Source organism: Ranitomeya variabilis, chromosome 5 (genome assembly GCF_051348905.1).
Source record: "Ranitomeya variabilis isolate aRanVar5 chromosome 5, aRanVar5.hap1, whole genome shotgun sequence".
In the NCBI taxonomy this organism is placed as follows: Eukaryota; Metazoa; Chordata; class Amphibia; order Anura; family Dendrobatidae; genus Ranitomeya; species Ranitomeya variabilis.
The window spans coordinates 63476356-63503266 of NC_135236.1; the positions used below are offsets into that span (position 1 = coordinate 63476356).

General features: G+C 46.8%; 41 non-coding genes and 6 pseudogenes across 41 annotated transcripts; all 47 read left to right on the plus strand.

The window, feature by feature from the left end:
- The first annotated feature begins 116 nt into the window (after positions 1–116).
- LOC143777695 (U4 spliceosomal RNA) lies at positions 117–257 on the plus strand. Its single transcript, XR_013216404.1, has one exon. It is a non-coding gene; the product is annotated as a U4 spliceosomal RNA (small nuclear RNA).
- Positions 258–532: 275 nt separating this feature from the next.
- LOC143777578 (U4 spliceosomal RNA) lies at positions 533–673 on the plus strand. Its single transcript, XR_013216304.1, has one exon. It is a non-coding gene; the product is annotated as a U4 spliceosomal RNA (small nuclear RNA).
- A 275-nt stretch (positions 674–948) lies between these two features.
- On the plus strand, positions 949–1089 carry LOC143777635 (U4 spliceosomal RNA). Its single transcript, XR_013216352.1, has one exon. It is a non-coding gene; the product is annotated as a U4 spliceosomal RNA (small nuclear RNA).
- A 275-nt stretch (positions 1090–1364) lies between these two features.
- On the plus strand, positions 1365–1505 carry LOC143777527 (U4 spliceosomal RNA). Its single transcript, XR_013216256.1, has one exon. It is a non-coding gene; the product is annotated as a U4 spliceosomal RNA (small nuclear RNA).
- Positions 1506–1780: 275 nt separating this feature from the next.
- LOC143777735 (U4 spliceosomal RNA) lies at positions 1781–1922 on the plus strand. The gene has a single exon (XR_013216440.1). It is a non-coding gene; the product is annotated as a U4 spliceosomal RNA (small nuclear RNA).
- A 275-nt stretch (positions 1923–2197) lies between these two features.
- Positions 2198–2338, plus strand: LOC143777684 (U4 spliceosomal RNA). The gene has a single exon (XR_013216394.1). It is a non-coding gene; the product is annotated as a U4 spliceosomal RNA (small nuclear RNA).
- A 275-nt stretch (positions 2339–2613) lies between these two features.
- On the plus strand, positions 2614–2754 carry LOC143777696 (U4 spliceosomal RNA). The gene has a single exon (XR_013216405.1). It is a non-coding gene; the product is annotated as a U4 spliceosomal RNA (small nuclear RNA).
- A 275-nt stretch (positions 2755–3029) lies between these two features.
- LOC143777705 (U4 spliceosomal RNA) lies at positions 3030–3170 on the plus strand. The gene has a single exon (XR_013216413.1). It is a non-coding gene; the product is annotated as a U4 spliceosomal RNA (small nuclear RNA).
- A 252-nt stretch (positions 3171–3422) lies between these two features.
- LOC143777528 (U4 spliceosomal RNA) lies at positions 3423–3563 on the plus strand. The gene has a single exon (XR_013216257.1). It is a non-coding gene; the product is annotated as a U4 spliceosomal RNA (small nuclear RNA).
- A 275-nt stretch (positions 3564–3838) lies between these two features.
- Positions 3839–3979, plus strand: LOC143777529 (U4 spliceosomal RNA). The gene has a single exon (XR_013216258.1). It is a non-coding gene; the product is annotated as a U4 spliceosomal RNA (small nuclear RNA).
- Positions 3980–4254: 275 nt separating this feature from the next.
- Positions 4255–4396, plus strand: LOC143777710 (U4 spliceosomal RNA). The gene has a single exon (XR_013216418.1). It is a non-coding gene; the product is annotated as a U4 spliceosomal RNA (small nuclear RNA).
- A 275-nt stretch (positions 4397–4671) lies between these two features.
- LOC143777530 (U4 spliceosomal RNA) lies at positions 4672–4812 on the plus strand. Its single transcript, XR_013216259.1, has one exon. It is a non-coding gene; the product is annotated as a U4 spliceosomal RNA (small nuclear RNA).
- Positions 4813–12426: 7614 nt separating this feature from the next.
- Positions 12427–12567, plus strand: LOC143777531 (U4 spliceosomal RNA). The gene has a single exon (XR_013216260.1). It is a non-coding gene; the product is annotated as a U4 spliceosomal RNA (small nuclear RNA).
- A 276-nt stretch (positions 12568–12843) lies between these two features.
- On the plus strand, positions 12844–12984 carry LOC143777697 (U4 spliceosomal RNA). The gene has a single exon (XR_013216406.1). It is a non-coding gene; the product is annotated as a U4 spliceosomal RNA (small nuclear RNA).
- A 275-nt stretch (positions 12985–13259) lies between these two features.
- On the plus strand, positions 13260–13400 carry LOC143777532 (U4 spliceosomal RNA). Its single transcript, XR_013216261.1, has one exon. It is a non-coding gene; the product is annotated as a U4 spliceosomal RNA (small nuclear RNA).
- A 275-nt stretch (positions 13401–13675) lies between these two features.
- On the plus strand, positions 13676–13816 carry LOC143777719 (U4 spliceosomal RNA). Its single transcript, XR_013216425.1, has one exon. It is a non-coding gene; the product is annotated as a U4 spliceosomal RNA (small nuclear RNA).
- A 274-nt stretch (positions 13817–14090) lies between these two features.
- Positions 14091–14231, plus strand: LOC143777422 (U4 spliceosomal RNA). The gene has a single exon (XR_013216156.1). It is a non-coding gene; the product is annotated as a U4 spliceosomal RNA (small nuclear RNA).
- A 275-nt stretch (positions 14232–14506) lies between these two features.
- LOC143777698 (U4 spliceosomal RNA) lies at positions 14507–14647 on the plus strand. Its single transcript, XR_013216407.1, has one exon. It is a non-coding gene; the product is annotated as a U4 spliceosomal RNA (small nuclear RNA).
- A 275-nt stretch (positions 14648–14922) lies between these two features.
- Positions 14923–15063, plus strand: LOC143777533 (U4 spliceosomal RNA). Its single transcript, XR_013216262.1, has one exon. It is a non-coding gene; the product is annotated as a U4 spliceosomal RNA (small nuclear RNA).
- Positions 15064–15338: 275 nt separating this feature from the next.
- LOC143777663 (U4 spliceosomal RNA) lies at positions 15339–15479 on the plus strand. Its single transcript, XR_013216376.1, has one exon. It is a non-coding gene; the product is annotated as a U4 spliceosomal RNA (small nuclear RNA).
- A 275-nt stretch (positions 15480–15754) lies between these two features.
- Positions 15755–15887, plus strand: LOC143777222 (U4 spliceosomal RNA; annotated as a pseudogene).
- A 275-nt stretch (positions 15888–16162) lies between these two features.
- On the plus strand, positions 16163–16303 carry LOC143777587 (U4 spliceosomal RNA). The gene has a single exon (XR_013216311.1). It is a non-coding gene; the product is annotated as a U4 spliceosomal RNA (small nuclear RNA).
- A 275-nt stretch (positions 16304–16578) lies between these two features.
- LOC143777183 (U4 spliceosomal RNA) lies at positions 16579–16719 on the plus strand. Its single transcript, XR_013215996.1, has one exon. It is a non-coding gene; the product is annotated as a U4 spliceosomal RNA (small nuclear RNA).
- A 275-nt stretch (positions 16720–16994) lies between these two features.
- LOC143777588 (U4 spliceosomal RNA) lies at positions 16995–17135 on the plus strand. Its single transcript, XR_013216312.1, has one exon. It is a non-coding gene; the product is annotated as a U4 spliceosomal RNA (small nuclear RNA).
- Positions 17136–17410: 275 nt separating this feature from the next.
- LOC143777184 (U4 spliceosomal RNA) lies at positions 17411–17551 on the plus strand. The gene has a single exon (XR_013215997.1). It is a non-coding gene; the product is annotated as a U4 spliceosomal RNA (small nuclear RNA).
- A 275-nt stretch (positions 17552–17826) lies between these two features.
- Positions 17827–17959, plus strand: LOC143777241 (U4 spliceosomal RNA; annotated as a pseudogene).
- Positions 17960–18234: 275 nt separating this feature from the next.
- LOC143777611 (U4 spliceosomal RNA) lies at positions 18235–18375 on the plus strand. The gene has a single exon (XR_013216331.1). It is a non-coding gene; the product is annotated as a U4 spliceosomal RNA (small nuclear RNA).
- Positions 18376–18650: 275 nt separating this feature from the next.
- On the plus strand, positions 18651–18791 carry LOC143777534 (U4 spliceosomal RNA). The gene has a single exon (XR_013216263.1). It is a non-coding gene; the product is annotated as a U4 spliceosomal RNA (small nuclear RNA).
- Positions 18792–19066: 275 nt separating this feature from the next.
- On the plus strand, positions 19067–19207 carry LOC143777664 (U4 spliceosomal RNA). The gene has a single exon (XR_013216377.1). It is a non-coding gene; the product is annotated as a U4 spliceosomal RNA (small nuclear RNA).
- Positions 19208–19482: 275 nt separating this feature from the next.
- Positions 19483–19615, plus strand: LOC143777229 (U4 spliceosomal RNA; annotated as a pseudogene).
- A 275-nt stretch (positions 19616–19890) lies between these two features.
- On the plus strand, positions 19891–20031 carry LOC143777718 (U4 spliceosomal RNA). Its single transcript, XR_013216424.1, has one exon. It is a non-coding gene; the product is annotated as a U4 spliceosomal RNA (small nuclear RNA).
- A 275-nt stretch (positions 20032–20306) lies between these two features.
- LOC143777185 (U4 spliceosomal RNA) lies at positions 20307–20447 on the plus strand. Its single transcript, XR_013215998.1, has one exon. It is a non-coding gene; the product is annotated as a U4 spliceosomal RNA (small nuclear RNA).
- A 275-nt stretch (positions 20448–20722) lies between these two features.
- Positions 20723–20855, plus strand: LOC143777247 (U4 spliceosomal RNA; annotated as a pseudogene).
- A 275-nt stretch (positions 20856–21130) lies between these two features.
- On the plus strand, positions 21131–21271 carry LOC143777589 (U4 spliceosomal RNA). The gene has a single exon (XR_013216313.1). It is a non-coding gene; the product is annotated as a U4 spliceosomal RNA (small nuclear RNA).
- Positions 21272–21546: 275 nt separating this feature from the next.
- Positions 21547–21687, plus strand: LOC143777225 (U4 spliceosomal RNA). Its single transcript, XR_013216033.1, has one exon. It is a non-coding gene; the product is annotated as a U4 spliceosomal RNA (small nuclear RNA).
- A 275-nt stretch (positions 21688–21962) lies between these two features.
- On the plus strand, positions 21963–22095 carry LOC143777230 (U4 spliceosomal RNA; annotated as a pseudogene).
- Positions 22096–22370: 275 nt separating this feature from the next.
- Positions 22371–22511, plus strand: LOC143777720 (U4 spliceosomal RNA). The gene has a single exon (XR_013216426.1). It is a non-coding gene; the product is annotated as a U4 spliceosomal RNA (small nuclear RNA).
- A 275-nt stretch (positions 22512–22786) lies between these two features.
- Positions 22787–22927, plus strand: LOC143777186 (U4 spliceosomal RNA). The gene has a single exon (XR_013215999.1). It is a non-coding gene; the product is annotated as a U4 spliceosomal RNA (small nuclear RNA).
- Positions 22928–23202: 275 nt separating this feature from the next.
- On the plus strand, positions 23203–23335 carry LOC143777242 (U4 spliceosomal RNA; annotated as a pseudogene).
- Positions 23336–23610: 275 nt separating this feature from the next.
- Positions 23611–23751, plus strand: LOC143777535 (U4 spliceosomal RNA). The gene has a single exon (XR_013216264.1). It is a non-coding gene; the product is annotated as a U4 spliceosomal RNA (small nuclear RNA).
- Positions 23752–24026: 275 nt separating this feature from the next.
- Positions 24027–24167, plus strand: LOC143777187 (U4 spliceosomal RNA). The gene has a single exon (XR_013216000.1). It is a non-coding gene; the product is annotated as a U4 spliceosomal RNA (small nuclear RNA).
- A 275-nt stretch (positions 24168–24442) lies between these two features.
- On the plus strand, positions 24443–24583 carry LOC143777536 (U4 spliceosomal RNA). Its single transcript, XR_013216265.1, has one exon. It is a non-coding gene; the product is annotated as a U4 spliceosomal RNA (small nuclear RNA).
- A 275-nt stretch (positions 24584–24858) lies between these two features.
- On the plus strand, positions 24859–24999 carry LOC143777742 (U4 spliceosomal RNA). Its single transcript, XR_013216446.1, has one exon. It is a non-coding gene; the product is annotated as a U4 spliceosomal RNA (small nuclear RNA).
- A 275-nt stretch (positions 25000–25274) lies between these two features.
- On the plus strand, positions 25275–25415 carry LOC143777711 (U4 spliceosomal RNA). Its single transcript, XR_013216419.1, has one exon. It is a non-coding gene; the product is annotated as a U4 spliceosomal RNA (small nuclear RNA).
- Positions 25416–25690: 275 nt separating this feature from the next.
- LOC143777669 (U4 spliceosomal RNA) lies at positions 25691–25831 on the plus strand. The gene has a single exon (XR_013216381.1). It is a non-coding gene; the product is annotated as a U4 spliceosomal RNA (small nuclear RNA).
- A 275-nt stretch (positions 25832–26106) lies between these two features.
- Positions 26107–26247, plus strand: LOC143777208 (U4 spliceosomal RNA). Its single transcript, XR_013216019.1, has one exon. It is a non-coding gene; the product is annotated as a U4 spliceosomal RNA (small nuclear RNA).
- A 275-nt stretch (positions 26248–26522) lies between these two features.
- On the plus strand, positions 26523–26663 carry LOC143777223 (U4 spliceosomal RNA). Its single transcript, XR_013216032.1, has one exon. It is a non-coding gene; the product is annotated as a U4 spliceosomal RNA (small nuclear RNA).
- The last annotated feature ends 248 nt before the right edge of the window (positions 26664–26911 follow it).

A 26911-nucleotide genomic window follows, 5' to 3' on the forward strand; every position in this document is an offset into this window, starting at 1 on the left:
CTTACACTGTCGACTCCTTGAAGCAGTGCGGGAGGACCAGTGGTCAAATGGATCTCACCATGACTTAAATAAGCTCTTCCTTGGAAGCGGGAATTCCTAGTCGCCCAACTTCCTTCAACTTTGCGCAGTGGCAATATCGTAGCCCATGAGGTCTAACCGAGGCGTGATTATTGCTAATTGAAAACTTTTCCCAATACCCCGCCATGATGACTTGAAATATAGTCAGAATTGGCAATTTTTGCTGGTCTCTCAGGAGGCTTCATCCATGGTATGCAAATGACAGAGTGATAGCTCCTCCCAGTGTGGAGAAGAATCCTCGCTTCCCACAGCAATGTATTGATGGTTTATGCCTGGAGCAGGAGGAGAAAGTGAGCTGGTCTGGCTGTAATGGGCAAAAATGATGTCTTCCCTGAGCCCTTACACTGTCGACACCTTGAAGCAGTGCGGGAGGGCCAGTGGTCAAATGGATCTCACCATGACTTAAATAAGCTCTTCCTTGGAAGCGGGAATTCCTAGTCGCCCAACTTCCTTCAACTTTGCGCAGTGGCAATATCGTAGCCCATGAGGTGTAACCGAGGCGTGATTATTGCTAATTGAAAACTTTTCCCAATACCCCGCCATGATGACTTGAAATATAGTCAGCATTGGCAATTTTTGCTGGTCTCTCAGGAGGCTTCATCCATGGTATGCAAATGACAGAGTCTTAGCTCCTCCCAGTGTGGAGGAGAATCCTCGCTTCCCACAGCAATGTATTGATGGTTTATGCCTGGAGCAGAAGGAGAAAGTGAGCTGGTCTGGCTGTAATGGGCAAAAAAGATGTCTTCCCTGAGCCCTTACACTGTCGACACCTTGAAGCAGTGCGGGAGGGCCAGTGGTCAAATGGATCTCACCATGACTTAAATAAGCTCTTCCTTGGAAGCGGGAATTCCTAGTCGCCCAACTTCCTTCAACTTTGCGCAGTGGCAATATCGTAGCCCATGAGGTCTAACCGAGGCGTGATTATTGCTAATTGAAAACTTTTCCCAATACCCCGCCATGATGACTTGAAATATAGTCAGTATTGGCAATTTTTGCTGGTCTCTCAGGAGGCTTCATCCATGGTATGCAAATTACAGAGTCTTAGCTCCTCCCAGTGTGGAGGAGAATCCTCGCTTCCCACAGCAATGTATTGATGGTTTATGCCTGGAGCAGAAGGAGAAAGTGAGCTGGTCTGGCTCTAATGGGCAAAAATGATGTCTTCCCTGAGCCCTTACACTGTCGACACCTTGAAGCAGTGCGGGAGGGCCAGTGGTCAAATGGATCTCACCATGACTTAAATAAGCTCTTCCTTGGAAGCGGGAATTCCTAGTCGCCCAACTTCCTTCAACTTTGCGCAGTGGCAATATCGTAGCCCATGAGGTCTAACCGAGGCGTGATTATTGCTAATTGAAAACTTTTCCCAATACCCCGCCATGATGACTTGAAATATAGTCAGCATTGGCAATTTTTGCTGGTCTCTCAGGAGGCTTCATCCATGGTATGCAAATGACAGAGTCTTAGCTCCTCCCAGTGTTGAGGAGAATCCTCGCTTCCCACAGCAATGTATTGATGGTTTATGCCTGGAGCAGAAGGAGAAAGTGAGCTGGTCTGGCTGTAATGGGCAAAAATGATGTCTTCCCTGAGCCCTTACACTGTCGACACCTTGAAGCAGTGCGGGAGGGCCAGTGGTCAAATGGATCTCACCATGACTTAAATAAGCTCTTCCTTGGAAGCTGGAATTCCTAGTCGCCCAAATTCCTTCAACTTTGTGCAGTGGCAATATCGTAGCCCATGAGGTCTAACCGAGGCGTGATTATTGCTAATTGAAAACTTTTCCCAATACCCCGCCATGATGACTTGAAATATAGTCAGCATTTGGCAATTTTTGCTGGTCTCTCAGGAGGCTTCATCCATGGTATGCAAATGACAGAGTCTTAGCTCCTCCCAGTGTGGAGGAGAATCCTCGCTTCCCACAGCAATGTATTGATGGTTTATGCCTGGAGCAGAAGGAGAAAGTGAGCTGGTCTGGCTGTAATGGGCAAAAATGATGTCTTCCCTGAGCTCTTACACTGTCGACACCTTGAAGCAGTGCGGGAGGGCCAGTGGTCAAATGGATCTCACCATGACTTAAATAAGCTCTTCCTTGGAAGCGGGAATTCCTAGTCGCCCAACTTCCTTCAACTTTGCGCAGTGGCAATATCGTAGCCCATGAGGTCTAACCGAGGCGTGATTATTGCTAATTGAAAACTTTTCCCAATACCCCGCCATGATGACTTGAAATATAGTCAGCAGTGGCAATTTTTGCTGGTCTCTCAGGAGGCTTCATCCATGGTATGCAAATGACAGAGTCTTAGCTCCTCCCAGTGTGGAGGAGAATCCTCGCTTCCCACAGCAATGTATTGATGGTTTATGCCTGGAGCAGAAGGAGAAAGTGAGCTGGTCTGGCTATAATGGGCAAAAATGATGTCTTCCCTGAGCCCTTACACTGTCGACACCTTGAAGCAGTGCGGGAGGGCCAGTGGTCAAATGGATCTCACCCTGACTTAAATAAGCTCTTCCTTGGAAGCGGGAATTCCTAGTCGCTCAACTTCCTTCAACTTTGCGCAGTGGCAATATCGTAGCCCATGAGGTCTAACCGAGGCGTGATTATTGCTAATTGAAAACTTTTCCCAATACCCCGCCATGATGACTTGAAATATAGTCAGAATTGGCAATTTTTGCTGGTCTCTCAGGAGGCTTCATCCATGGTATGCAAATGACAGAGTGATAGCTCCTCCCAGTGTGGAGGAGAATCCTCGCTTCCCACAGCAATGTATTGATGGTTTATGCCTGGAGCAGAAGGAGAAAGTGAGCTGGTCTGGCTGTAATGGGCAAAAATGATGTCTTCCCTGAGCCCTTACACTGTCGACACCTTGAAGCAGTGCGGGAGGGCCAGTGGTCAAATGGATCTCACCATGACTTAAATAAGCTCTTCCTTGGAAGCGGGAATTCCTAGTCGCCCAACTTCCTTCAACTTTGCGCAGTGGCAATATCGTAGCCCATGAGGTCTAACCGAGGCGTGATTATTGCTAATTGAAAACTTTTCCCAATACCCCGCAATGATGACTTGAAATATAGTCAGCATTGGCAATTTTTGCTGGTCTCTCAGGAGACTTCATCCATGGTATGCAAATGACAGAGTCTTAGCTCCTCCCAGTGTGGAGGAGAATCCTCGCTTCCCACAGCAATGTATTGATGGTTTATGCCTGGAGCAGAAGGAGAAAGTGAGCTGGTCTGGCTGTAATGGGCAAAAATGATGTCTTCCCTGAGCCCTTACACTGTCGACACCTTGAAGCAGTGCGGGAGGGCCAGTGGTCAAATGGATCTCCTTGGAAGCGGGAATTCCTAGTCGCCCAACTTCCTTCAACTTTGCGCAGTGGCAATATCGTAGCCCATGAGGTCTAACCGAGGCGTGATTATTGCTAATTGAAAACTTTTCCCAATACCCCGCCATGATGACTTGAAATATAGTCAGCATTGGCAATTTTTGCTGGTCTCTCAGGAGGCTTCATCCATGGTATGCAAATGACAGAGTCTTAGCTCCTCCCAGTGTGGAGGAGAATCCTCGCTTCCCACAGCAATGTATTGATGGTTTATGCCTGGAGCAGAAGGAGAAAGTGAGCTGGTCTGGCTGTAATGGGCAAAAAAGATGTCTTCCCTGAGCCCTTACACTGTCGACACCTTGAAGCAGTGCGGGAGGGCCAGTGGTCAAATGGATCTCACCATGACTTAAATAAGCTCTTCCTTGGAAGCGGGAATTCCTAGTCGCCCAACTTCCTTCAACTTTGCGCAGTGGCAATATCGTAGCCCATGAGGTCTAACCGAGGCGTGATTATTGCTAATTGAAAACTTTTCCCAATACCCCGCCATGATGACTTGAAATATAGTCAGCATTGGCAATTTTTGCTGGTCTCTCAGGAGGCTTCATCCATGGTATGCAAATGACAGAGTCTTAGCTCCTCCCAGTGTGGAGGAGAATCCTCGCTTCCCACAGCAATGTATTGATGGTTTATGCCTGGAGCAGAAGGAGAAAGTGAGCTGGTCTGGCTGTAATGGGCAAAAATGATGTCTTCCCTGAGCCCTTACACTGTCGACACCTTGAAGCAGTGCGGGAGGGCCAGTGGTCAAATGGATCTCACCATGACTTAAATAAGCTCTTCCTTGGAAGCTGGAATTCCTAGTCGCCCAAATTCCTTCAACTTTGTGCAGTGGCAATATCGTAGCCTATGAGGTCTAACCGAGGCGTGATTATTGCTAATTGAAAACTTTTCCCAATACCCCGCCATGATGACTTGAAATATAGTCAGCATTTGGCAATTTTTGCTGGTCTCTCAGGAGGCTTCATCCATGGTATGCAAATGACAGATTCTTAGCTCCTCCCAGTGTGGAGGAGAATCCTCGCTTCCCACAGCAATGTATTGATGGTTTATGCCTGGAGCAGAAGGAGAAAGTGAGCTGGTCTGGCTGTAATGGGCAAAAATGATGTCTTCCCTGAGCCCTTACACTGTCGACACCTTGAAGCAGTGCGGGAGGGCCAGTGGTCAAATGGATCTCACCATGACTTAAATAAGCTCTTCCTTGGAAGCGGGAATTCCTAGTCGCCCAACTTCCTTCAACTTTGCGCAGTGGCAATATCGTAGCCCATGAGGTCTAACCGAGGCGTGATTATTGCTAATTGAAAACTTTTCCCAATACCCCGCCATGATGACTTGAAATATAGTCAGCATTGGCAATTTTTGCTGGTCTCTCAGGAGGCTTCATCCATGGTATGCAAATGACAGAGTCTTAGCTCCTCCCAGTGTGGAGGAGAATCCTCGCTTCCCACAGCAATGTATTGATGGTTTATGCCTGGAGCAGAAGGAGAAAGTGAGCTGGTCTGGCTGTAGTCCATGAGCCAAGAACCAAATTTGACGATATCGGTACCAAGCGGAGTGACTAATTCTCTTTGGTATTTTTAGGTAGATGCATGTCTGTAGTTTATTTTTTGATATGATAGCCCTTACATATACGTAGCTTATTAACCCCTTCAGCCCTAGGCCTATTTGTACCCAAGTGCCTAAGCCAATCTGACCTGTGCCACTTCATGGGCTAATAACTTTGGAACGCTTTCACCTATCCAAGCCATTCTGAGATTGTTTTCTCGTGACATATTGTACTTCACGTCAGTGCTAAATGGGAGTCAATATATTTTACCTTTCTATATAAAAAAATGCTAAATATTCGGAAATTTTGGAAAAATCGGCAATTTTTTAACTTTGAAATTCTCTGCTTTTTACAAAAATACTGATACCCCCCATAATAGTTATTAATTTACACTCCCCACATGTTTACTTCATATTGGCATCATTTTGAAAATGAAACCTTATTGTTTTACGACGTAATAGGGCTTATAGTTTTATGCGCAATTTTTCACATTTACAGCAAAACCCACTTTTCAAAGGACCAAGTCACTTCTGAAGTCACTTTAAGGGGCTTACATAACAGAAACCACCCATAAATTACCCCATTTTGCAAACTACACCCCTCAAGCTGTTCAAAACTCATTTTTAAAAACTGTTAACCCTTTAGGTGTTCCACAGGAATTTTAGCAGAATGAAGGCGAAATTTCAAAATTTCATTTTTTTTCCAGATATTACATTGTAATCCAATTTTACCTGCAACCTAGCAAGGGTTAACGGCAAACCCAAACTTGGTTACCCTAATTCTGCAGTTTATAGAAACACCCCACATGTACTCGTAAACTAAAGTATGGGCACACAGCACAGCTCAACACGGAAGGAGCGCTATGTGGTTTTTGGGTGGCGGATTCACTGGAAGAAATCTAGGGGGCCATGTCACATTTGAAGGCTGCCTGAGGTACCCCCACAGTGGAAACCCCAAAAAGTGACCCTATTTTGGAAACTACACCCCCAAGGAATCTTTTAGGGGGTATAGTGACCACTTTGACCCAACCAGTGTTTCACAGTAGTTGGAAACACTTGGTTGAGAAAATGGAAAAAGTGCATTTTTTACATGAAGGTGTCATTTTAGGCTCATTTTTTTATTTTTAAGAGGTGTACCAGCAAAAAATGCACCCCACTATTTGTTCACCAATCTCTCCCGAACACAACAACACCCGATATGTTGTCGTACACTGCAGTATTGGGGAACGGCAGGCCTCGGAAGGGAAGGAGCGCCAAATGACTTTTGGAGTGCAAATTTTACTGGAAGAAATCTAGGGGGCTATGTCACATTTGAAGACACCCTGAGGTGCCCCAACACATGCACACACACTGACACATACACGTTCTGTGCTGAACAGGACTCTCCGGTCTTCTCTGCAGAGCTCCTATCTCCCTCTGTAGAGGCTGACACCTCCCAGGCTTGTGACTGATCACATGGCCGTGACATCACCACAGGTCCTGTAGTCCTGTACTGTGTGCTGCTGCTGGTAAGGAACTTGTGGAGAGAGGGGGAACAGTCACCTAGCACCAGCGCTCCCAGCTCTAAGAACGAGCGCCTCATGAAGGTGGGCCCCTGCCTCCTCCTTCCCTGCGCGGCGGCCTTTCCCCCCGGCGGCTGTATTCGGCGTATAAGACAACCGCCCTCTTGGAGCCATGTTTTTCATGGCTAAAAAGTCGTCTTATACGCCAGGAAATACGGTAAATAAAATTTTAATGTTTTTCTTTGTGTTTGCAGGTGTTTACTGACTATCTAACGGCATGATGGAAGTACCAGCAAGGAAGAAATCACGGATCGACTGTATCATACACTGCTCTAATGATGACAGCGATGATCTGGCGTCCCTTAAGGATTTGGACTCCTGGAAAACATTGCTTAGGGCTGCAGAGATCAGGCAGCATGAATCAGTCCTGGTAGCAGCTAAGGGCCTTGAAGAAGGAGAAATACCACACATACAATATCACCGTAAATGTCGTAGTATCTTTACAATGAAGAAGTCACTGGATTCTATCCTTGGCAAGGGTGTCAATGTCGAAACAGCAAGCAAAATCTCCATGAGGAAGCTACCGAGGGGTGCCCCCAGTGATAGCAGGGTGTATGCCAAAGTATGTATCTTCTGTGAGAAGTCAAGCAAGTACCTAAAAGGAAAACAAACAAGGGAGCCAATTGTCCAGTGTGTTGAGCTACGAGCAGATGAGACGATCCGCAGAGCAGCGATAAGGAAAGGCACACAGAGAATACTTGGTTTACTTAGCAGAGACCTTGTTGCTGCAGAGGGGCACTACCACAAGTCGTGCTACAAACTATTCACAAAAGATGATTCCCAAGTGGCCTGTAGGTCTAGTGCAGCTGAAAATCAGGTCGAAAGCGAGGAAGTACGCTACGAAGAGGCAGAGAAAGAGGCCCTTGAAGAACTCTTCTTGTATATAAGGACTAAATTGTTCCCAAACCCAGAAGTACTGCCTATGATAAACCTCACATCTAGGCTTGAGAGATTAATGATATCCCGTGGTATCATCCAACTGAAACCATCGACAAAGAAACATGTTCGACGAAAACTTGAAACAGAGATTGGGGAATCACTCCGCTTTCTCTCAGATGAGAAAGGTAAGCTTCTAGTCTATCCATGTAGCCTATCAATGGATGACCTTGTCCGGCAAGTACACAGCATGACAAAAGATCTGCAAGAAGCAAGAGCTGCTAACTCTGGAGATATCGTAACCAAAGCAGCAATGCAGCTAAGGAATGAGATCAAGAAGCAAGATGTGAGTCAGCCATGGCCTCCCAATACAGATCAGAATGTCGTTCCTGCATTAGTCACTCAATTCCTGCAAACCCTGCTTACAGGAGATTGTGAGTGCCAAACTACCTGTGAAAGAGCTCAACGTCTTGCCACATCCTTCGGCAGTGACTTGGTTTTTGCTGTTACCAATGGAAAGACAAAGCCACCAAAGCACGTACTGCTATCCTTTGCAGTTAAGTCTTTGACCGGCAATACAGAACTGATTCGAACTCTGAATCGTCTTGGCCACTGTGTGTCATATTCAATGGCTGAGGAGATCGATACAGCCCTTTGTATCCAGAAGTTGGAATGTTCAAAGGATGACATCCCAATGCCAGCAAGTATCTACCCAGGTGTGTTCACAACCCTGGCCTGGGATAACATTGACAGACTTGAGGAGACACTAAGTGGAGCAGGTACATCTCATAGAGTCAATGGCATTGCTGTTCAGTCCAATGTTGCATGCTCTGTGACAAAGAAAGTCCTGCCAGATGTAACCAAGTCGAAGAAAAGAAGCATAACTCTGACAGAATTAATGCTACCGATATACAATGTTGGGCAGCGGGGAGAGCCACCCAGGATTGAGACTTCGAATGTTAACACTACCAAGGAGGTCCAGGATTCAAAAACCAAAAACCATATCTGGCTTCTGGCTAGAATGTCAGACCATGAGGATCAGACCACCAGCAGTTGGACTGGGTTCAACATAAAAATCCGCAGCGACATTGTAGTGGCCCAGGACACTGTAAGCTACCTGCCCACTATCAATGCTCCTGCAACAGCCATGTCCACTGTGAATGAAGTCTTGGAGCAAACACATGCCATCATGCAGACCCTGAAGCTTAACAGAATTGTGTGTGTGTTTGATCAAGCACTCTATGCCAAAGCTGCCGAGGTTATCTGGAAACAGGAGAAGTTCAAGAACATTATAATTAGAATGGGTGTCTTCCACACAATCTGTAATCTCCTCTCTATCATAGGGAACAGATTTCAGGATGCAGGCCTTAGAGATCTGTGTGTTGAATCCGGTGTAATCGCTGAAGGATCAGTGTCTGGAGTGATGGACGGCCGGAGGTACAACAGAGCAGTGAGACTACACAAGCTGGTCTATGAAGCACTTATGAGGCTTGCATGGAAAAACTTCCTTCCATGGCTAGAAGAAAACCATGCAAGGGACCTTCACCATCTGGATGAAACACTGAAGAACATCACAAACTTTCGCATCAGTGTGTCGCAGGGATCCTTCGAAAAGCTCTTGGATAATGAATCTTGCACACTTACCCTGAAGCTCTTTCAAGTTTATCTTGAGACCCTCAGAAATGAACAACTCTCAGCATTCTGGATGTCATACTTGGACATGGTCGAGACCATGCTGGCCCTGGTTCGAGCTTCAAGAGAAGGCAACTGGATGCTTCACCTAGGAGCAATCCGACAGATGATACCATGGTGTTTTGCCTATGACAAGGTCAACTATGCCCGATACCTAACCTATTACTATGCCACAATGTCTCGGCTGCCCATAGAACACCCAGAGGTCCATGAATACTTCATGCAAGGTGGCTTTTCGGTCCAGATCGGTAGCAAGAATCCTTTTGGACGAATTCCTGTGGACCAGACCATTGAAGAGACAATCAACAAAGACACCCAGACACCAGGGGGCACAAAAGGCTTCAGCCTCAAAGTTGGAGCTGTTTCCAGGTTCTACCTGACATCAGAGTACCGCAGTATGTACTTGAGGCAGCTGAGGGCCCTGGTAGGCCAACAATATACTGACTTCAGCCATTCAGACCTACAGGTGTCTAGGATTAGAAGAGATGAAGCCGATGTCCAATCTTTCGTTCAACTGCTGGAGACAGGTTGGGTGAACCCCTTCAACAAAGAGCATAATGGTGAACTTATCAGTTTGTCAACAGCGACTGTAGCACCACCAGATGTAGCCAAAGACCTTCAAGGGGCATACAGTATAGGAGAGGATGCATATCAAACATTCAAGGATGAGCGTTTGGGTACCGATAAGCCAACTACATTGTTTCATGACAAGATGACGAAGAACAAACTTAAAACGTTCTCTAACATCCAAATGAAGACACGCAGACAAGGTCTTGGCAAGGAGGTAATTTTGAAGGCTGACAGAAACCTATTTGGCCAGATGATACTTGTAGCTGAGAACAGAAAGCTACAAATGAGTGATGTCTTGACTCATCCCCTGGGTCCATTGCCATGGGCACTTGCCAATGGTGATGGGTCTATCCGCAAGACCAACAAGGCTGCCCTCGCAAGGGAGTTGGAGAGGAATGCTCGTCCTGCAGAAGTGATCCCCGAGCCCTCTGCAACCATCATTGATGGGATGAGCCTGGTTCAGAAACTGAAGGGAAACAATGCAACATTTGGCCAGCTAGCAGGCACAGCAATGAGTCGCGCTATCCATGAGGGTGCTAAGAGCAAGCGCATTGATATTGTCTTTGACGTCTACAAGGAGACATCCATCAAAGATACAGAAAGAGTCAACAGATATGAAGGCACAGGGATCCATTTCAAGAACATTCAACATGGGCACAACATCCAGCAGTGGAAAAAGCTTCTAAGTAGTTCCTCCAACAAGGCAAGTCTCATAAAGTTTCTGGTAGAAGAATGGAAGGCGAAACACCACAGGGAGAAGCTTGAGGAGAAGGAGCTGTATGTCACATGTGAGCAGCTCTGCTTTAAGATCACCAAAGAACAGTGGGAAGAGGCTGCTGACCTTAAGTCAAATCAAGAAGAAGCAGACACACGCCTCCTTCTCCATGCTCTTCATGCAGCAGAATCTGGTTACAAGTCGGTCATCATCACTTCGGAGGATACTGATGTCATGGTCCTGTGTCTGGGCATGTGCCACAAAATCCCATCCCACCTGTTCCAGAAATGCGGTACACAGAACCGGACAAGATTCCTGGATATCACCACTCTGAGCCGAACATTGGGAGGCAGCGTATGTGATTCATTGATTGGTATGCATGCATTTACAGGCTGTGACACCGTCAGTGCATTCGCTGGCCGTGGGAAGATGACGACACTCAAGCAGTTGAAGATGAACAAGACATACCAGGATGCCTTTCAGGAAGTTGGTCGTTCATGGGAAGTGTCTACCGAACTTTTTGAGAAGTTACAGGAAATCACCTGCCACATGTACCTGCCAACTACCCAAACAACTGAGGTAAACAGGCTCCGTTATCAGCTGTTCTGTGCCAGACGTGGAGTGGTAGAGTCAAGTCAACTCCCTCCTTGCCAGGACTGCCTTTTCATGCATGCACTGCGTGCAAACTACCAGGCTGCGATCTGGAGGAGAAGTCTGCAGAGCCAGCCATGGGTTGCAAACCCAACAGACTGCGGTTGGATGATAGATAACGACGGAAAGCTTGTTGTCAAGTGGATGCAAGGGGCACCAGCACCAGAAGCTATTATACAGCTACTGTCCTGCAAGTGTGTGCGGTCATGTGAACTTCCTCAGTGTACTTGCCTCAGCAATGGCCTGAAGTGCACAGACATGTGCAGATTACAGACATGCCAGAACAAGGGTACTGAAGACGAGCCAGTAGAACAACAGTCAGATTCAGAGTCCGATGTTGAAGATATTATGGAGTAACATATATATATATATATATATATATATATATATATATATATATATATATATATATATATATATATGCACATGACATGTTCAGTGTGTATTTACATAACTTGGATTAAATTTTGTTACAAATACTACATCTAGTCACTCCGGGTGGTACCGATATCGTCATATTTGGTTCTTGGCTCATGCTAAAATTCCTGTGGAACACCTAAAGGGTTAACAGTTTTTAAAAATGAGTTTTGAACAGCTTGAGGGGTGTAGTTTGCAAAATGGGGTAATTTATGGGTGGTTTCTGTTATGTAAGCCCCTTAAAGTGACTTCAGAAGTGACTTGGTCCTTTGAAAAGTGGGTTTTGCTGTAAATGTGAAAAATTGCGCATAAAACTATAAGCCCTATTACGTCGTAAAACAATAAGGTTTCATTTTCAAAATGATGCCAATATGAAGTAAACATGTGGGGAGTGTAAATTAATAACTATTATGGGGGGTATCAGTATTTTTGTAAAAAGCAGAGAATTTCAAAGTTAAAAAATTGCCGATTTTTCCAAAATTTCCGAATATTTAGCATTTTTTTATATAGAAAGGTAAAATATATTGACTCCCATTTAGCACTGACGTGAAGTACAATATGTCACGAGAAAACAATCTCAGAATGGCTTGGATAGGTGAAAGCGTTCCAAAGTTATTAGCCCATGAAGTGGCACAGGTCAGATTGGCTTAGGCACTTGGGTACAAATAGGCCTAGGGCTGAAGGGGTTAATAAGCTACGTATATGTAAGGGCTATCATATCAAAAAATAAACTACAGACATGCATCTACCTAAAAATACCAAAGAAAATTAGTCACTCCGGGTGGTACCGATATCTGGCCCGGCTCATGGACTACTGTAATGGGCAAAAATGATGTCTTCCCTGAGCCCTTACACTGTCGACACCTTGAAGCAGTGCGGGAGGGCCAGTGGTCAAATGGATCTCACCATGACTTAAATAAGCTCTTCCTTGGAAGCGGGAATTCCTAGTCGCCCAACTTCCTTCAACTTTGCGCAGTGGCAATATCGTAGCCCATGAGGTCTAACCGAGGCGTGATTATTGCTAATTGAAAACTTTTCCCAATACCCCGCCATGATGACTTGAAATATAGTCAGCATTGGCAATTTTTGCTGGTCTCTCAGGAGGCTTCATCCATGGTATGCAAATGACAGAGTTTTTAGCTCCTCCCAGTGTGGAGGAGAATCCTCGCTTCCCACAGCAATGTATTGATGGTTTATGCCTGGAGCAGAAGGAGAAAGTGAGCTGGTCTGGCTATAATGGGCAAAAATGATGTCTTCCCTGAGCCCTTACACTGTCGACACCTTGAAGCAGTGCGGGAGGGCCAGTGGTCAAATGGATCTCACCCTGACTTAAATAAGCTCTTCCTTGGAAGCGGGAATTCCTAGTCGCTCAACTTCCTTCAACTTTGCGCAGTGGCAATATCGTAGCCCATGAGGTCTAACCGAGGCGTGATTATTGCTAATTGAAAACTTTTCCCAATACCCCGCCATGATGACTTGAAATATAGTCAGAATTGGCAATTTTTGCTGGTCTCTCAGGAGGCTTCATCCATGGTATGCAAATGACAGAGTGATAGCTCCTCCCAGTGTGGAGGAGAATCCTCGCTTCCCACAGCAATGTATTGATGGTTTATGACTGGAGCTGAAGGAGAAAGTGAGCTGGTCTGGCTGTAGTGGGCAAAAATGATGTCTTCCCTGAGCCCTTACACTGTCGACACCTTGAAGCAGTGCGGGAGGGCCAGTGGTCAAATGGATCTCACCATGACTTAAATAAGCTCTTCCTTGGAAGCGGGAATTCCTAGTCGCCCAACTTCCTTCAACTTTGCGCAGTGGCAATATCGTAGCCCATGAGGTCTAACCGAGGCGTGATTATTGCTAATTGAAAACTTTTCCCAATACCCCGCCATGATGACTTGAAATATAGTCAGCATTGGCAATTTTTGCTGGTCTCTCAGGAGGCTTCATCCATGGTATGCAAATGACAGAGTCTTAGCTCCTCCCAGTGTGGAGGAGAATCCTCGCTTCCCACAGCAATGTATTGATGGTTTATGCCTGGAGCAGAAGGAGAAAGTGAGCTGGTCTGGCTATAATGGGCAAAAATGATGTCTTCCCTGAGCCCTTACACTGTCGACACCTTGAAGCAGTGCGGGAGGGCCAGTGGTCAAATGGATCTCACCATGACTTAAATAAGCTCTTCCTTGGAAGTGGGAATTCCTAGTCGCCCAACTTCCTTCAACTTTGCGCAGTGGAAATATCGTAGCCCATGAGGTCTAACCGAGGTGTGATTATTGCTAATTGAAAACTTTTCCCAATACCCCGCCATGATGACTTGAAATATAGTCAGCATTGGCAATTTTTGCTGGTCTCTCAGGAGGCTTCATCCATGGTATGCAAATGACAGAGTGATAGCTCCTCCCAGTGTGGAGGAGAATCCTCGCTTCCCACAGCAATGTATTGATGGTTTATGCCTGGAGCAGAAGGAGAAAGTGAGCTGGTTGGCTGTAATGGGCAAAAATGATGTCTTCCCTGAGCCCTTACACTGTCGACACCTTGAAGCAGTGCGGGAGGGCCAGTGGTCAAATGGATCTCACCATGACTTAAATAAGCTCTTCCTTGGAAGCGGGAATTCCTAGTCGCCCAACTTCCTTCAACTTTGCGCAGTGGCAATATCGTTGCCCATGAGGTCTAACCGAGGCGTGATTATTGCTAATTGAAAACTTTTCCCAATACCCCGCCATGATGACTTGATATATAGTCAGCATTGGCAATTTTTGCTGGTCTCTCAGGAGGCTTCATCCATGGTATGCAAATGACAGAGTCTTAGCTCCTCCCAGTGTGGAGGAGAATCCTCGCTTCCCACAGCAATGTATTGATGGTTTATGCCTGGAGCAGAAGGAGAAAGTGAGCTGGTCTGGCTATAATGGGCAAAAATGATGTCTTCCCTGAGCCCTTACACTGTCGACACCTTGAAGCAGTGCGGGAGGGCCAGTGGTCAAATGGATCTCACCCTGACTTAAATAAGCTCTTCCTTGGAAGCGGGAATTCCTAGTCGCTCAACTTCCTTCAACTTTGCGCAGTGGCAATATCGTAGCCCATGAGGTCTAACCGAGGCGTGATTATTGCTAATTGAAAACTTTTCCCAATACCCCGCCATGATGACTTGAAATATAGTCAGAATTGGCAATTTTTGCTGGTCTCTCAGGAGGCTTCATCCATGGTATGCAAATGACAGAGTGATAGCTCCTCCCAGTGTGGAGGAGAATCCTCGCTTCCCACAGCAATGTATTGATGGTTTATGACTGGAGCTGAAGGAGAAAGTGAGCTGGTCTGGCTGTAATGGGCAAAAATGATGTCTTCCCTGAGCCCTTACACTGTCGACACCTTGAAGCAGTGCGGGAGGGCCAGTGGTCAAATGGATCTCACCATGACTTAAATAAGCTCTTCCTTGGAAGCGGGAATTCCTAGTCGCCCAACTTCCTTCAACTTTGCGCAGTGGCAATATCGTAGCCCATGAGGTCTAACCGAGGCGTGATTATTGCTAATTGAAAACTTTTCCCAATACCCCGCCATGATGACTTGAAATATAGTCAGCATTGGCAATTTTTGCTGGTCTCTCAGGAGGCTTCATCCATGGTATGCAAATGACAGAGTCTTAGCTCCTCCCAGTGTGGAGGAGAATCCTCGCTTCCCACAGCAATGTATTGATGGTTTATGCCTGGAGCAGAAGGAGAAAGTGAGCTGGTCTGGCTATAATGGGCAAAAATGATGTCTTCCCTGAGCCCTTACACTGTCGACACCTTGAAGCAGTGCGGGAGGGCCAGTGGTCAAATGGATCTCACCATGACTTAAATAAGCTCTTCCTTGGAAGTGGGAATTCCTAGTCGCCCAACTTCCTTCAACTTTGCGCAGTGGCAATATCGTAGCCCATGAGGTCTAACCGAGGTGTGATTATTGCTAATTGAAAACTTTTCCCAATACCCCGCCATGATGACTTGAAATATAGTCAGCATTGGCAATTTTTGCTGGTCTCTCAGGAGGCTTCATCCATGGTATGCAAATGACACAGTGATAGCTCCTCCCAGTGTGGAGGAGAATCCTCCCTTCCCACAGCAATGTATTGATGGTTTATGCCTGGAGCAGAAGGAGAAAGTGAGCTGGTCTGGCTGTAATGGGCAAAAATGATGTCTTCCCTGAGCCCTTACACTGTCGACACCTTGAAGCAGTGCGGGAGGGCCAGTGGTCAAATGGATCTCACCATGACTTAAATAAGCTTTTCCTTGGAAGCGGGAATTCCTAGTCGCCCAACTTCCTTCAACTTTGCGCAGTGGCAATATCGTAGCCCATGAGGTCTAACCGAGGCGTGATTATTGCTAATTGAAAACTTTTCCCGCCATGATGACTTGAAATATAGTCAGCATTGGCAATTTTTGCTGGTCTCTCAGGAGACTTCATCCATGGTATGCAAATGACAGAGTCTTAGCTCCTCCCAGTGTGGAGGAGAATCCTCGCTTCCCACAGCAATGTATTGATGGTTTATGCCTGGAGCAGAAGGAGAAAGTGAGCTGGTCTGGCTGTAATGGGCAAAAATGATGTCTTCCCTGAGCCCTTACACTGTCGACACCTTGAAGCAGTGCGGGAGGGCCAGTGGTCAAATGGATCTCACCATGACTTAAATAAGCTCTTCCTTGGAAGCGGGAATTCCTAGTCGCCCAACTTCCTTCAACTTTGCGCAGTGGCAATATCGTAGCCCATGAGGTCTAACCGAGGCGTGATTATTGCTAATTGAAAACTTTTCCCAATACCCCGCCATGATGACTTGAAATATAGTCAACATTGGCAATTTTTGCTGGTCTCTCAGGAGGCTTCATCCATGGTATGCAAATGACAGAGTGTTAGCTCCTCCCAGTGTGGAGGAGAATCCTCGCTTCCCACAGCAATGTATTGATGGTTTATGCCTGGAGCAGAAGGAGAAAGTGAGCTGGTCTGGCTGTAATGGGCAAAAATGATGTCTTCCCTGAGCCCTTACACTGTCGACACCTTGAAGCAGTGCGGGAGGGCCAGTGGTCAAATGGATCTCACCATGACTTAAATAAGCTTTTCCTTGGAAGCGGGAATTCCTAGTCGCCCAACTTCCTTCAACTTTGCGCAGTGGCAATATTGTAGCCCATGAGGTCTAACCGAGGCGTGATTATTGCTAATTGAAAACTTTTCCCAATACCCCGCAATGATGACTTGAAATATAGTCAGCATTGGCAATTTTTGCTGGTCTCTCAGGAGGCTTCATCCATGGTATGCAAATGACAGAGTCTTAGCTCCTCCCAGTGTGGAGGAGAATCCTCGCTTCCCACAGCAATGTATTGATGGTTTATGCCTGGAGCAGAAGGAGAAAGTGAGCTGGTCTGGCTGTAATGGGCAAAAATGATGTCTTCCCTGAGCCCTTACACTGTCGACACCTTGAAGCAGTGCGGGAGGGCCAGTGGTCAAATGGATCTCACCATGACTTAAATAAGCTCTTCCTTGGAAGCGGGAATTCCTAGTCGCCCAACTTCCTTCAACTTTGCGCAGTGGCAATATCGTAGCCCATGAGGTCTAACCGAGGCGTGATTATTGCTAATTGAAAACTTTTCCCAATACCCCGCCATGATGACTTGAAATATAGTCAACATTGGCAATTTTTGCTGGTCTCTCAGGAGGCTTCATCCATGGTATGCAAATGACAGAGTGTTAGCTCCTCCCAGTGTGGAGGAGAATCCTCGCTTCCCACAGCAATGTATTGATGGTTTATGCCTGGAGCAGAAGGAGAAAGTGAGCTGGTCTGGCTGTAATGGGCAAAAATGATGTCTTCCCTGAGCCCTTACACTGTCGACACCTTGAAGCAGTGCGGGAGGGCCAGTGGTCAAATGGATCTCACCATGACTTAAATAAGCTTTTCCTTGGAAGCGGGAATTCCTAGTCGCCCAACTTCCTTCAACTTTGCGCAGTGGCAATATTGTAGCCCATGAGGTCTAACCGAGGCGTGATTATTGCTAATTGAAAACTTTTCCCAATACCCCGCAATGATGACTTGAAATATAGTCAGCATTGGCAATTTTTGCTGGTCTCTCAGGAGGCTTCATCCATGGTATGCAAATGACAGAGTCTTAGCTCCTCCCAGTGTGGAGGAGAATCCTCGCTTCCCACAGCAATGTATTGATGGTTTATGCCTGGAGCAGAAGGAGAAAGTGAGCTGGTCTGGCTGTAATGGGCAAAAATGATGTCTTCCCTGAGCCCTTACACTGTCGACACCTTGAAGCAGTGCGGGAGGGCCAGTGGTCAAATGGATTTCACCATGACTTAAATAAGCTCTTCCTTGGAAGCGGGAATTCCTAGTCGCCCAACTTCCTTCAACTTTGCGCAGTGGCAATATCGTAGCCCATGAGGTCTAACCGAGGCGTGATTATTGCTAATTGAAAACTTTTCCGGCCATGATGACTTGAAATATAGTCAGCATTGGCAATTTTTGCTGGTCTCTCAGGAGGCTTCATCCATGGTATGCAAATGACAGAGTCTTAGCTCCTCCCAGTGTGGAGGAGAATTCTCGCTTCCCACAGCAATGTATTGATGGTTTATGCCTGGAGCAGAAGGAGAAAGTGAGCTGGTCTGGCTGTAATGGGCAAAAATGATGTCTTCCCTGAGCCCTTACACTGTCGACACCTTGAAGCAGTGCGGGAGGGCCAGTGGTCAAATGGATCTCACCATGACTTAAATAAGCTCTTCCTTGGAAGCGGGAATTCCTAGTCGCCCAACTTCCTTCAACTTTGCGCAGTGGCAATATCGTAGCCCATGAGGTCTAACCGAGGCGTGATTATTGCTAATTGAAAACTTTTCCCAATACCCCGCCATGATGACTTGAAATATAGTCAGCATTGGCAATTTTTGCTGGACTCTCAGGAGGCTTCATCCATGGTATGCAAATGACAGAGTCTTAGCTCCTCCCAGTGTGGAGGAGAATCCTCGCTTCCCACAGCAATGTATTGATGGTTTATGCCTGGAGCAGAAGGAGAAAGTGAGCTGGTCTGGCTATAATGGGCAAAAATGATGTCTTCCCTGAGCCCTTACACTGTCGACACCTTGAAGCAGTGCGGGAGGGCCAGTGGTCAAATGGATCTCACCATGACTTAAATAAGCTCTTCCTTGGAAGTGGGAATTCCTAGTCGCCCAACTTCCTTCAACTTTGCGCAGTGGCAATATCGTAGCCCATGAGGTCTAACCGAGGCGTGATTATTGCTAATTGAAAACTTTTCCCAATACCCCGCCATGATGACTTGAAATATAGTCAGCATTGGCAATTTTTGCTGGTCTCTCAGGAGGCTTCATCCATGGTATGCAAATGACAGAGTCTTAGCTCCTCCCAGTGTGGAGGAGAATCCTCGCTTCCCACAGCAATGTATTGATGGTTTATGCCTGGAGCAGAAGGAGAAAGTGAGCTGGTCTGGCTATAATGGGCAAAAATGATGTCTTCCCTGAGCCCTTACACTGTCGACACCTTGAAGCAGTGCGGGAGGGCCAGTGGTCAAATGGATCTCACCATGACTTAAATAAGCTCTTCCTTGGAAGTGGGAATTCCTAGTCGCCCAACTTCCTTCAACTTTGCGCAGTGGCAATATCGTAGCCCATGAGGTCTAACCGAGGTGTGATTATTGCTAATTGAAAACTTTTCCCAATACCCCGCCATGATGACTTGAAATATAGTCAGCATTGGCAATTTTTGCTGGTCTCTCAGGAGGCTTCATCCATGGTATGCAAATGACACAGTGATAGCTCCTCCCAGTGTGGAGGAGAATCCTCCCTTCCCACAGCAATGTATTGATGGTTTATGCCTGGAGCAGAAGGAGAAAGTGAGCTGGTCTGGCTGTAATGGGCAAAAATGATGTCTTCCCTGAGCCCTTACACTGTCGACACCTTGAAGCAGTGCGGGAGGGCCAGTGGTCAAATGGATCTCACCATGACTTAAATAAGCTTTTCCTTGGAAGCGGGAATTCCTAGTCGCCCAACTTCCTTCAACTTTGCGCAGTGGCAATATCGTAGCCCATGAGGTCTAACCGAGGCGTGATTATTGCTAATTGAAAACTTTTCCCGCCATGATGACTTGAAATATAGTCAGCATTGGCAATTTTTGCTGGTCTCTCAGGAGGCTTCATCCATGGTATGCAAATGACAGAGTCTTAGCTCCTCCCAGTGTGGAGGAGAATCCTCGCTTCCCACAGCAATGTATTGATGGTTTATGCCTGGAGCAGAAGGAGAAAGTGAGCTGGTCTGGCTGTAATGGGCAAAAATGATGTCTTCCCTGAGCCCTTACACTGTCGACACCTTGAAGCAGTGCGGGAGGGCCAGTGGTCAAATGGATCTCACCATGACTTAAATAAGCTCTTCCTTGGAAGCGGGAATTCCTAGTCGCCCAACTTCCTTCAACTTTGCGAAGTGGCAATATCGTAGCCCATGAGGTCTAACCGAGGCGTGATTATTGCTAATTGAAAACTTTTCCCAATACCCCGCCATGATGACTTGAAATATAGTCAACATTGGCAATTTTTGCTGGTCTCTCAGGAGGCTTCATCCATGGTATGCAAATGACAGAGTGTTAGCTCCTCCCAGTGTGGAGGAGAATCCTCGCTTCCCACAGCAATGTATTGATGGTTTATGCCTGGAGCAGAAGGAGAAAGTGAGCTGGTCTGGCTGTAATGGGCAAAAATGATGTCTTCCCTGAGCCCTTACACTGTCGACACCTTGAAGCAGTGCGGGAGGGCCAGTGGTCAAATGGATCTCACCATGACTTAAATAAGCTTTTCCTTGGAAGCGGGAATTCCTAGTCGCCCAACTTCCTTCAACTTTGCGCAGTGGCAATATTGTAGCCCATGAGGTCTAACCGAGGCGTGATTATTGCTAATTGAAAACTTTTCCCAATACCCCGCAATGATGACTTGAAATATAGTCAGCATTGGCAATTTTTGCTGGTCTCTCAGGAGGCTTCATCCATGGTATGCAAATGACAGAGTCTTAGCTCCTCCCAGTGTGGAGGAGAATCCTCGCTTCCCACAGCAATGTATTGATGGTTTATGCCTGGAGCAGAAGGAGAAAGTGAGCTGGTCTGGCTGTAATGGGCAAAAATGATGTCTTCCCTGAGCCCTTACACTGTCGACACCTTGAAGCAGTGCGGGAGGGCCAGTGGTCAAATGGATTTCACCATGACTTAAATAAGCTCTTCCTTGGAAGCGGGAATTCCTAGTCGCCCAACTTCCTTCAACTTTGCGCAGTGGCAATATCGTAGCCCATGAGGTCTAACCGAGGCGTGATTATTGCTAATTGAAAACTTTTCCGGCCATGATGACTTGAAATATAGTCAGCATTGACAATTTTTGCTGGTCTCTCAGGAGGCTTCATCCATGGTATGCAAATGACAGAGTCTTAGCTCCTCCCAGTGTGGAGGAGAATCCTCGCTTCCCACAGCAATGTATTGATGGTTTATGCCTGGAGCAGAAGGAGAAAGTGAGCTGGTCTGGCTGTAATGGGCAAAAATGATGTCTTCCCTGAGCCCTTACACTGTCGACACCTTGAAGCAGTGCGGGAGGGCCAGTGGTCAAATGGATCTCACCATGACTTAAATAAGCTCTTCCTTGGAAGCGGGAATTCCTAGTCGCCCAACTTCCTTCAACTTTGCGCAGTGGCAATATCGTAGCCCATGAGGTCTAACCGAGGCGTGATTATTGCTAATTGAAAACTTTTCCCAATACCCCGCCATGATGACTTGAAATATAGTCAACATTGGCAATTTTTGCTGGTCTCTCAGGAGGCTTCATCCATGGTATGCAAATGACAGAGTGTTAGCTCCTCCCAGTGTGGAGGAGAATCCTCGCTTCCCACAGCAATGTATTGATGGTTTATGCCTGGAGCAGAAGGAGAAAGTGAGCTGGTCTGGCTGTAATGGGCAAAAATGATGTCTTCCCTGAGCCCTTACACTGTCGACACCTTGAAGCAGTGCGGGAGGGCCAGTGGTCAAATGGATCTCACCATGACTTAAATAAGCTTTTCCTTGGAAGCGGGAATTCCTAGTCGCCCAACTTCCTTCAACTTTGCGCAGTGGCAATATTGTAGCCCATGAGGTCTAACCAAGGCGTGATTATTGCTAATTGAAAACTTTTCCCAATACCCCGCAATGATGACTTGAAATATAGTCAGCATTGGCAATTTTTGCTGGTCTCTCAGGAGGCTTCATCCATGGTATGCAAATGACAGAGTCTTAGCTCCTCCCAGTGTGGAGGAGAATCCTCGCTTCCCACAGCAATGTATTGATGGTTTATGCCTGGATCAGAAGGAGAAAGTGAGCTGGTCTGGCTGTAATGGGCAAAAATGATGTCTTCCCTGAGCCCTTACACTGTCGACACCTTGAAGCAGTGCGGGAGGGCCAGTGGTCAAATGGATCTCACCATGACTTAAATAAGCTTTTCCTTGGAAGCGGGAATTCCTAGTCGCCCAACTTCCTTCAACTTTGCGCAGTGGCAATATCGTAGCCCATGAGGTCTAACCGAGGCGTGATTATTGCTAATTGAAAACTTTTCCCGCCATGATGACTTGAAATATAGTCAGCATTGGCAATTTTTGCTGGTCTCTCAGGAGGCTTCATCCATGGTATGCAAATGACAGAGTCTTAGCTCCTCCCAGTGTGGAGGAGAATCCTCGCTTCCCACAGCAATGTATTGATGGTTTATGCCTGGAGCAGAAGGAGAAAGTGAGCTGGTCTGGCTGTAATGGGCAAAAATGATGTCTTCCCTGAGCCCTTACACTGTCGACACCTTGAAGCAGTGCGGGAGGGCCAGTGGTCAAATGGATCTCACCATGACTTAAATAAGCTCTTCCTTGGAAGCGGGAATTCCTAGTCGCCCAACTTCCTTCAACTTTGCGCAGTGGCAATATCGTAGCCCATGAGGTCTAACCGAGGCGTGATTATTGCTAATTGAAAACTTTTCCCAATACCCAGCCATGATGACTTGAAATATAGTCAACATTGGCAATTTTTGCTGGTCTCTCAGGAGGCTTCATCCATGGTATGCAAATGACAGAGTGTTAGCTCCTCCCAGTGTGGAGGAGAATCCTCGCTTCCCACAGCAATGTATTGATGGTTTATGCCTGGAGCAGAAGGAGAAAGTGAGCTGGTCTGGCTGTAATGGGCAAAAATGATGTCTTCCCTGAGCCCTTACACTGTCGACACCTTGAAGCAGTGCGGGAGGGCCAGTGGTCAAATGGATCTCACCATGACTTAAATAAGCTTTTCCTTGGAAGCGGGAATTCCTAGTCGCCCAACTTCCTTCAACTTTGCGCAGTGGCAATATTGTAGCCCATGAGGTCTAACCGAGGCGTGATTATTGCTAATTGAAAACTTTTCCCAATACCCCGCAATGATGACTTGAAATATAGTCAGCATTGGCAATTTTTGCTGGTCTCTCAGGAGGCTTCATCCATGGTATGCAAATGACAGAGTCTTAGCTCCTCCCAGTGTGGAGGAGAATCCTCGCTTCCCACAGCAATGTATTGATGGTTTATGCCTGGAGCAGAAGGAGAAAGTGAGCTGGTCTGGCTGTAATGGGCAAAAATGATGTCTTCCCTGAGCCCTTACACTGTCGACACCTTGAAGCAGTGCGGGAGGGCCAGTGGTCAAATGGATTTCACCATGACTTAAATAAGCTCTTCCTTGGAAGCGGGAATTCCTAGTCGCCCAACTTCCTTCAACTTTGCGCAGTGGCAATATCGTAGCCCATGAGGTCTAACCGAGGCGTGATTATTGCTAATTGAAAACTTTTCCGGCCATGATGACTTGAAATATAGTCAGCATTGGCAATTTTTGCTGGTCTCTCAGGAGGCTTCATCCATGGTATGCAAATGACAGAGTCTTAGCTCCTCCCAGTGTGGAGGAGAATCCTCGCTTCCCACAGCAATGTATTGATGGTTTATGCCTGGAGCAGAAGGAGAAAGTGAGCTGGTCTGGCTGTAATGGGCAAAAATGATGTCTTCCCTGAGCCCTTACACTGTCGACACCTTGAAGCAGTGCGGGAGGGCCAGTGGTCAAATGGATCTCACCATGACTTAAATAAGCTCTTCCTTGGAAGCGGGAATTCCTAGTCGCCCAACTTCCTTCAACTTTGCGCAGTGGCAATATCGTAGCCCATGAGGTCTAACCGAGGCGTGATTATTGCTAATTGAAAACTTTTCCCAATACCCCGCCATGATGACTTGAAATATAGTCAGCATTGGCAATTTTTGCTGGTCTCTCAGGAGGCTTCATCCATGGTATGCAAATGACAGAGTCTTAGCTCCTCCCAGTGTGGAGGAGAATCCTCGCTTCCCACAGCAATGTATTGATGGTTTATGCCTGGAGCAGAAGGAGAAAGTGAGCTGGTCTGGCTATAATGGGCAAAAATGATGTCTTCCCTGAGCCCTTACACTGTCGACACCTTAAAGCAGTGCGGGAGGGCCAGTGGTCAAATGGATCTCACCATGACTTAAATAAGCTTTTCCTTGGAAGCGGGAATTCCTAGTCGCCCAACTTCCTTCAACTTTGCGCAGTGGCAATATTGTAGCCCATGAGGTCTAACCGAGGCGTGATTATTGCTAATTGAAAACTTTTCCCAATACCCCGCAATGATGACTTGAAATATAGTCAGCATTGGCAATTTTTGCTGGTCTCTCAGGAGGCTTCATCCATGGTATGCAAATGACAGAGTCTTAGCTCCTCCCAGTGTGGAGGAGAATCCTCGCTTCCCACAGCATTGTATTGATGGTTTATGCCTGGAGCAGAAGGAGAAAGTGAGCTGGTCTGGCTGTAATGGGCAAAAATGATGTCTTCCCTGAGCCCTTACACTGTCGACACCTTGAAGCAGTGCGGGAGGGCCAGTGGTCAAATGGATTTCACCATGACTTAAATAAGCTCTTCCTTGGAAGCGGGAATTCCTAGTCGCCCAACTTCCTTCAACTTTGCGCAGTGGCAATATCGTAGCCCATGAGGTCTAACCGAGGCGTGATTATTGCTAATTGAAAACTTTTCCCAATACCCCGCCATGATGACTTGAAATATAGTCAGCATTGGCAATTTTTGCTGGTCTCTCAGGAGGCTTCATCCATGGTATGCAAATGACAGAGTCTTAGCTCCTCCCAGTGTGGAGGAGAATCCTCGCTTCCCACAGCAATGTATTGATGGTTTATGCCTGGAGCAGAAGGAGAAAGTGAGCTGGTCTGGCTGTAATGGGCAAAAATGATGTCTTCCCTGAGCCCTTACACTGTCGACACCTTGAAGCAGTGCAGGAGGGCCAGTGGTCAAATGGATCTCACCATGACTTAAATAAGCTCTTCCTTGGAAGCGGGAATTCCTAGTCACCCAACTTCCTTCAACTTTGCGCAGTGGCAATATCGTAGCCCATGAGGTCTAACCGAGGCGTGATTATTGCTAATTGAAAACTTTTCCCAATACCCCGCCATGATGACTTGAAATATAGTCAGCATTAGCAATTTTTGCTGGTCTCTCAGGAGGCTTCATCCATGGTATGCAAATGACAGAGTCTTAGCTCCTCCCAGTGTGGAGGAGAATCCTCGCTTCCCACAGCAATGTATTGATGGTTTATGCCTGGAGCAGAAGGAGAAAGTGAGCTGGTCTGGCTGTAATGAGCAAAAATGATGTCTTCCCTGAGCCCTTACACTGTCGACACCTTGAAGCAGTGCGGGAGGGCCAGTGGTCAAATGGATTTCACCATGACTTAAATAAGCTCTTCCTTGGAAGCGGGAATTCCTAGTCACCCAACTTCCTTCAACTTTGCGCAGTGGCAATATCGTAGCCCATGAGGTCTAACCGAGGCGTGATTATTGCTAATTGAAAACTTTTCCCAATACCCCGCCATGATGACTTGAAATATAGTCAGCATTGGCCATTTTTGCTGGTCTCTCAGGAGGCTTCATCCATGGTATGCAAATGACAGAGTCTTAGCTCCTCCCAATGTGGAGGAGAATCCTCGCTTCCCACAGCAATGTATTGATGGTTTATGCCTGGAGCAGAAGGAGAAAGTGAGCCGGTCTGGCTGTAATGGGCAAAAATGATGTCTTCCCTGAGCCCTTACACTGTCGACACCTTGAAGCAGTGCGGGAGGGCCAGTGGTCAAATGGATCTCACCATGACTTAAATAAGCTCTTCCTTGGAAGCGGGAATTCCTAGTCGCCCAACTTCCTTCAACTTTGCGCAGTGGCAATATCGTAGCCCATGAGGTCTAACCGAGGCGTGATTATTGCTAATTGAAAACTTTTCCCAATACCCTGCCATGATGACTTGAAATATAGTCAGCATTGGCAATTTTTGCTGGTCTCTCAGGAGGCTTCATCCATGGTATGCAAATGACAGAGTCTTAGCTCCTCCCAGTGTGGAGGAGAATCCTCGCTTCCCACAGCAATGTATTGATGGTTTATGCCTGGAGCAGAAGGAGAAAGTGAGCTGGTCTGGCTGTAATGGGCAAAAATGATGTCTTCCCTGAGCCCTTACACTGTCGACACCTTGAAGCAGTGCGGGAGGGCCAGTGGTCAAATGGATTTCACCATGACTTAAATAAGCTCTTCCTTGGAAGCGGGAATTCCTAGTTGCCCAACTTCCTTCAACTTTGCGCAGTGGCAATATCGTAGCCCACGAAGTCTAACCGAGGCGTGATTATTGCTAATTGAAAACTTTTCCCAATACCCCGCCATGATGACTTGAAATATAGTCAGCATTGGCAATTTTTGCTGGTCTCTCAGGAGGCTTCATCCATGGTATGCAAATGACAGAGTCTTAGCTCCTCCCAGTGTGGAGGAGAATCCTCGCTTCCCACAGCAATGTATTGATGGTTTATGCCTGGAGCAGAAGGAGAAAGTGAGCTGGTCTGGCTGTAATGGGCAAAAATGATGTCTTCCCTGAGCCCTTACACTGTCGACACCTTGAAGCAGTGCGGGAGGGCCAGTGGTCAAATGGATCTCACCATGACTTAAATAAGCTCTTCCTTGGAAGCGGGAATTCCTAGTTGCCCAACTTCCTTCAACTTTGCGCAGTGGCAATATTGTAGCCCACGAAGTCTAACCGAGGCGTGATTATTGCTAATTGAAAACTTTTCCCAATACCCCGCCATGATGACTTGAAATATAGTCAGCATTGGCAATTTTTGCTGGTCTCTCAGGAGGCTTCATCCATGGTATGCAAATGACAGAGTCTTAGCTCCTCCCAGTGTGGAGGAGAATCCTCGCTTCCCACAGCAATGTATTGATGGTTTATGCCTGGAGCAGAAGGAGAAAGTGAGCTGGTCTGGCTGTAATGGGCAAAAATGATGTCTTCCCTGAGCCCTTACACTGTCGACACCTTGAAGCAGTGCGGGAGGGCCAGTGGTCAAATGGATCTCACCATGACTTAAATAAGCTCTTCCTTGGAAGCG